The sequence below is a fragment of the Lathamus discolor genome, chromosome 2 (genome assembly GCF_037157495.1).
Source record: "Lathamus discolor isolate bLatDis1 chromosome 2, bLatDis1.hap1, whole genome shotgun sequence".
Classification (NCBI taxonomy): Eukaryota; Metazoa; Chordata; class Aves; order Psittaciformes; family Psittacidae; genus Lathamus; species Lathamus discolor.
In genome coordinates, this window is record NC_088885.1 from 119,131,750 (window position 1) to 119,139,075 (window position 7,326).

The window sequence follows — 7,326 nt, forward strand, 5'->3', positions numbered from 1 at the left end:
TAAACTGCACAAGGCTCCTGTAGCAGCTGTGCTAGCACTCACCTGCTAGGCAGCACCAAGACATACAAAACTTGACTGTAGGCTAGGCAAAGGCTATATTTCCCAAGCCATTTCTTCCCTCCCCTTCTAAGTAAAAAGCTACAAAATAGATCTCATGTTCCAGACATGGTGCTTTAAAGACTTTATAAAGCTGTGAAAGAAATGTGTTACTAAAACTAGTGGATCTAAGATAAGCAGATTTTCCTGGCCCATACAAAGACCCTTAGCTGTTTGAGGGGGAAGACTGAGTAGGTGATAGCCTCTCACACTGTCTGCCTGTAACATATGGACCTTTACTAAACCAGACTTGAGCAGGTTTAACTTATTTGGATGTAAGCACTACTAAATATTTATAGAGAAATGCAGATAAAAAAAAAAAAAAAAAGACCAACTTTCTTTTTTCTTCTACAGTGTCAGCTCTGTAGGGCAGAAGAATAAATACTGCCTTCATGCTGGAAAAGAAAGAATATAGATGTCTCTGACAAATCACTCCAGTGACACAGTCAAGGTACTCCCACTCAGTTATCTGAAGCAGCTACCTATCTAAAATGAGCTTCACAAGTACTTTAATCCCTAGCTCAATTTTCTCCTGGTAGAAGATTACTTGAACAACAAAATGATGGAGAACTAAACATCAAGGACTTCATTGTCCCATTAGATGCCATTGCTTTTTTCAGTCCTATTCACTTCACCTTTGTCTCTATAATCTCTTTTTATATTGTCAAGTTCATCTTTTGCTTTCTGTGGAAAGATTCATTTCTACCATTATTATTAACATTAATAACACTAAATGAGTCAAGGAGAAAATTTAAGAAGGAAAGATAACAAGCTGAGTGGAGGAGGTAGAAAAACTTCTGAAAGGACTGTTGAGTGAGTGCAGAAGCAGTGATGTAGGAAAGAGGAAAGATGAAAGGCACAGAAGGGTTAAGAGAGGAGGAAAAGAAAGTCTGAGTCAATGCAGAGTAGGAGGAGGTAATTAAGAAGGAATCAAAAAGTTGAATGTTAAAGGAAAGAAGAATTTTGTTACAGTGAAATCAGAAGGGCAAGGAGAAAAAAATGGAAAGATGGAGAAAATCCTGAATAGGTTGAAGAAAGGAAGTTGTACTCCACACCTTTTCTATAATGTGAACAAACTGAAGCAAATGAATAAGAAATGGAGGAATTGGAATAGGTTGGTGGAGAAGAAGAAAAGAATAGTGAGCTGGGGTAGGAGAGGAAATCAGAAAAAGTAGAAAATACGTGTTTGACATATGACGGGGAAGAAGCTGAGGGATATAGGTATTGGTCTAAATATTATATTCACCTTATTTTCTTAGAAAATGAAGAGGTCTTTCCACCAGAAGAGTTAAGTTGCAATTGAACAACAGAAAAGGAAGTAAGGAAAAACCCAACAAACTTTTATAAAAAGGGGGAGGGGCATTTAAAAGAGAAATACTACTTTAAATACAACAATTTATGGAGAAAGACCATTGTCAAAATGTCACCAAATACATACCTGCAACACATACAGATAGGTCAGATACATTTCATACACTGTTCTCGAATATAAATTGTCTCAAAATAGATTTTGTTTGATATGTTAGTTGGATTTTATGCTATTTACAAGGTGAAAAAGTCCCAAAGCGAAACATTTTCTCTGGCATAGGGCATTACATTGCATTTGCCTTGCTACTGAGGTAAGTGAAAGATGGTGGCTTTGCTGTTGCATAACCACAGATGATGTTCTTTAGCTATTATCTACTTGTGCAACAACCCTGAGCTTTTATAAATTGACTCTGAGAATTGCTGAAGCATGACACATTCATAGGTTTCTAATGTCTAACATCTAAAGGCATTGGCTCGTCAGGAATTCCCCAAAAATTCTCTCCATTCTCTTAAATCATTCCTATCCTTCTGAAATGCCCTGCTTGGTCCTTTTTCGTAATACTCTAGTGTCTTTCACTGTCATCAGCTTTCAGTACCTCTGTGGTTCTTTTTCATTTTTCTTGAGCCCTATTTGAATATTCTTCTTAGCATCTGCACTTCTTGAAAGTGTGTTGAACATGCTTTAGTGCAGTCATAGCTAAAGGACACATTTGAGAAGAGCACTTCTACATACCACAGAAACACTGAAGCTCTTTAGGTTTGGTCACTGAAGGAACCTTCCTCCATCAGAGAGTACTGATTAAACAGGACATGTGGGTACTGCAGGAGCCCATCAAAAAATTCAACAGAAATGATACAAGCAGCCTGCCTTAACAAGGCACTACTCAGTTGGCTGGCAGCGGGGTGGGCAGGTTGCCGATGCCCTGGGATCCTTCACTTCCCTGTCAAAGCAGCTGGCTTCTTGGGCAGCCAACAAGCCAGCGCGGCAGCTGGGCAGCTGAACATCCAGGAAAGCAATCAGAGGGGTGGGAATCAAAGGAGTTCGGCAGCTGTCAAATCAAGGGAGACATTAGAGGGAATCTCATTCCCATGAAAAGTGTCAAGTTTCTGACTTTCCATCCTGATCCAGGAGAAAATACATACACAGGTGTGTGTGTCCATATGTATGTTAAAAAAAGCAACATATACGCATGCCTGTGTGTGCATATACACCTATTTCAAAATGCTGTTTCTTGTGAGAAACAAAATCCTTATTCCAGCTGGCTTTAACTGTTGCTGTTCTCTGCCATGGAGTTTCTAACTAGGCAACCAGAGGCCAAAATTAGGAAAGCTAATTTCAGGGACCCCATCTGATTAAAGGAAATGTTATTACATTGTCAGTGCACATTATTACGATGAAATATGATCCAGAGGATGGGGTTAAACTGAGAGAATGTAGCTTTTTTAGTCCTGCATTAAACAATAATCAATTTTTTTTTAAAAAGGAGGGGGGGGAGGTTTAAGCTTTATTAAGTATAAGGAAAATAAGAAGGCAAGAGGAAATAAATATAGGTAATATACTCATAATTAAAAATATTTATGTATGTGAAGTAGGGCTTCTGTGTTAGCATTACATGTTCTTGCATTTCTCCTGCTCTTTGTAAGAAAAATATAGCTCAGTTTGGCAGTCTTCAGAAGAAAGATAAAACATGATCTGAAAGGATCTTGAGCTCTTTCTGATGACTTTCTGATCCTAGTTCTTTGAAACAAAGAGCCAATTAAGGCACAGATTAATGAAAAGTACAGCAAAGGCAGGAAACACTATGGTCTGTCTCTAGTATGGACATCACTGCCTCAGAGAGATGAGTAAGCCCTCCATTGCAGCAGCTGCTGAAGGAGACGCCCAGCAGACCCACATGAATACAGTGAGGATGTTGCTTTCAGCTGGTCAAAAGTTCAAGCAGGGATGCAGTCCTGACTGACTGTACCAACCTTCATGGTTTTGTGTGGTCAATGTGTGGAGTAGGGGACAGAGGGGAGACTGAGGCAGAGACACACAGATATCTTGAAGGCACAGGTGACTGACCAAAGGAACAAACAATACAAATCTACAGTTAACACTTGTTAAAAACTGGTTACCTCCCCTTGTATGTATGAGAAGCAGAAATTATAATGAGAAAGAATTAAAGAAGTGTGAGTTGTCCCTGTCCATGGCAGGGGGTTGGAACTAGATGATCTTGAGGTCCTTTCCAACCCTAACTATTCTATGATTCTATGATTCTATAAGCAGGAAGCCTCCTTATTACATGATTTGGTTGTCTTGAATGTGGAAACCACTCCTTTCCCTAAGCCTTAAACAAGTACAGAAAAACAAAATATTTTGTTTTCTTTTAAATAAGTTTTCAAATCTTATTTATTAGATAATGGCGAGTTAAAGACACTCTCCTGCATGAAAAGAGGTAGGTTTAAACTGAAGTTAGCAATATAATATTTTTTGTATTTGTGGTGAAATATTTATTCTCTTCTAAAGTACTTAAGTAATTTAATACCTGCACCATAAATATAGGTATCAGTGCTAGGACGCTTTGATCTTCTTAATGCTGGCAGGCCTCTGTTGCCTCCCACTCATGATTTTGTTAACAGTAATTTAAACAGCAATCCTTTTGAGATAAAAAGATTACAACTTTATGAAAATACTCTCTTACAAAATTCAAACAAGCATTCATGAAGCTTGTCAGGCAGCTTTTCTTACCTTGTACTTCCACAGTGCATGACTCTGACATCTTTGGTCTGCATTGAATGGCTTCCTCACACTAGCGAATGCAGTGGCTGGGCACAGTTAGAGGCCAGTTGTGAGACAATGCCCAGATCTCTTGCTCTGCTAAATAGTGAGTGTGACAACACCTTCTGTGCTTTGCACAAACACACACTGCAGCAAGTGCCACTATGTATGCAGAAGCTTTCCTCAGCTCATAGGTCTAACAAGCAGCCTCCAAAGGGACAGTCCCTTCCTGGAGCTGACCATGGTTCCAAGGGTCAGGGTAGGAGCTTAGAGTACTACCTGGATACAAAAGAGAAGCAAGCATGCCTGAAATATGTTAAAATAGCCTGCCAGTTATTTTAGAACAGATTTTCCTACATAAGCAAATAATAAAATCAATATTCACTAATACCTTTCCATATAGTATTATGACATATAGCTGCTTAATACCGCCAGAAACATTTTTTAATCTATTTTTTTTTTTTTTAACTATAAATCAGCACATTTATAACTGGCAACACAAATATCATGGGTGAAATATGGGGCCTCTGGAAAAAAATACATCAGTTATTTTGTAAGAGGGCAACTTCTCTCAATGTGTTTCTGAAGGTCTATAAACCATTTGCTGAAAACTGGAAAAAAAACAAAAAAGTAATAATTCTTTTATCCACATTTTTTATGCCTAATTCCCTAATCTAGGGTCAAATAATGTAACTGAAGTATAAAACTGCACACAGCAAAAAACTGGTTTTGTACTAGTTGTAATACAGCTGCAATTGTGGCATCACTCATGGTAAAATTTATGCTATAATCTTTCTAGCATAAATAGCTACAACTTCTAATGAAGTCAATGACATTGAGCCATTGAAGATGTGCTTAAAATTATGTTTGAACAATTTGTTTATAGGTATGCAAATATTTTGAATGATGAACAATAAAGGCAAAGATGTTGAAGAAAATTTAAGTGCATTATTATGTTTGCTAGTTCTGTACACTTAGTACCCTCATTAATGGCTGTTCACACATTGAAGATAAATAGTTTAGATATTAATAAGAGTTTAGTAAATTATTTTGCTTTGCCTTTGATTAATTTCATAAGTGCTGGTAAGGACAATTCTCCTTTACATGTTTAAATAGGTATAACTCCCATGCAGCAACTCTGTTTCCCTTGTTTTTTTTCTACCAAGATCAATGTGATAATGATAAACAGAAATGTGGCAATCAGTGCTTTTCATTGAGAAGACTTCATGGTACTTCTCACAAGATTTGTGCCATGAGCAAGGAATTTCTCCTTCAGGCAAGCAAATTATATCATACTTGGGAACTCAAATTTGTTAATCCCCTGGAGCTGTCACAGCCAGATATTTTCTGTTAAAAACATGTGTGCAGTGTCCCATGAATGATACAAATGGGGAGCTGTGTTGTAACAGGCAAAACCACCTAAATATTGGGAAGAAAAGCTATCTTAAAGGGTGCACATTTCATGTGGTGTAAAACCCTTATTAAAAAAAAAACCCATCATGAGACCCAGTAGGCTGAGAATATGCATCATCATCTTTAACAGTGTAGCATGTTCAATTTCAAGTCAATTTTGCAATTTCTAGTGCATTATCTCAGTGGGACATTAATGTTAGCTTATTTGTTACCAATAGATGGCAGTGATCACTCAGTTTCCTACACGAGTGAAAATTGTGGAACATAACTCAGGTATCAGGAGGTGGATAGGCATTCAGTCAGATCCTTCTGTAAATCCTAGAGTTATTGTTATTATTTTTATTTTGCTTTTAACCAGAATTTTACCATACTTTCATATGTTCTGGCATGAGGTCATCCTTGGCTTAAGGAAACCTCTTTTGGTGCCTAATTTGAAACAAATTTCATATCCTGGTATCAGCCTTTTGGACTGAAGTCTCACCAGTTAGGCTATTCACCACAAGTGAACAGTTTACTTCGCTACCATATATTACATAGTTTGTAGGCACCTCTTCTCTGCAGCCTTCTCTTTCTGCTTTTCGATGAGTCTCATGCTTCATGGGCAGCTAAGAAGGGTGACTCAGCAGGCAGTAACTGCTCTCTTTGGGAAGGCAGTCAAAAGCAAAGTGGGTAGACAATGAGTTTTGGATGGTGAAAATGGCAAATTGTTTGAATAAACAGGTTTGTGTCACTGGTGATGCAAAGAATGCTCCTCAGCTGGTATATGAGATAGATGCAAATTTTCTCCTTATAGTTCCTGTAATCAAAACAGTAATCAGCTAGGACTGCTGTTCAGCCAGCATGAAAACAACAGAAAAGAAATGTGGATCTTCAGCAGGTCACTGTTAGTCTTTTTCGGACCCAAATGCGCCTTGCTGGCCTGGAGTCCTCCATGCCTCTCAGCAGTGTGGATTTATTTTCTCGAGTGACTCAGAACATGCAGACATTCCTGTTCACGCCTTACAAAGATCAGCCAGCTCCTTGAAAGGTCTGAGTATGCAAATGGTGAAATATGCAACACATTCCAAATTTTCTCTTCCAGCACTTGCACAGCTTGCCCAGACACAAGGTAACTTTAGCTCAAATCTTATTTGTGACAACCGTGCCTTCCCCAACATGTTTCAGTCCATATCAAACCATCTCATAGCTTTGGTAAAGGAGTTAACTACTTTCCTTGTTTTAACTACTTCCATGACCACTCTCAGTTATTTACTTTCCACCATTTAAAAGAAAAATGAATATTTCTCAATCATTTCTCAAGTCTTCAAGGGTTATTAAGTTGACTAATCACTATAGATCCATTAAAGGATTTAGACATTTAACTCCTACTTTAAACACCTAAATCCAATCTGTAGATCCTCAAAATATCACACTTATCTGTCACTTAACCATGGTTCCATCTGTAGTCTGAAGGCACTTCTGTTTCCATAGAGTCTTCTAAATATTTGATGATCAGCCAGGCACCGAAGCTTCAGCAAGATTAACAAATGGAGACTTTACTTGCTGGGGCAACTCTCAGAACAGTATTTACATACACACACCCCAAAGGAGAAACAACCATGGCAGTGTACTTTTACTCATTAGCGCAGTCATCACAAATTTACCTGGAAGGGAGAAAATCAAGGCTAACATCCTTTTCTACCCGAGAACTGTTCAGACCACAGCTCTGAAGAGAAATCCCTAACTCCAGGCTACAGAAAGTTTTTCAA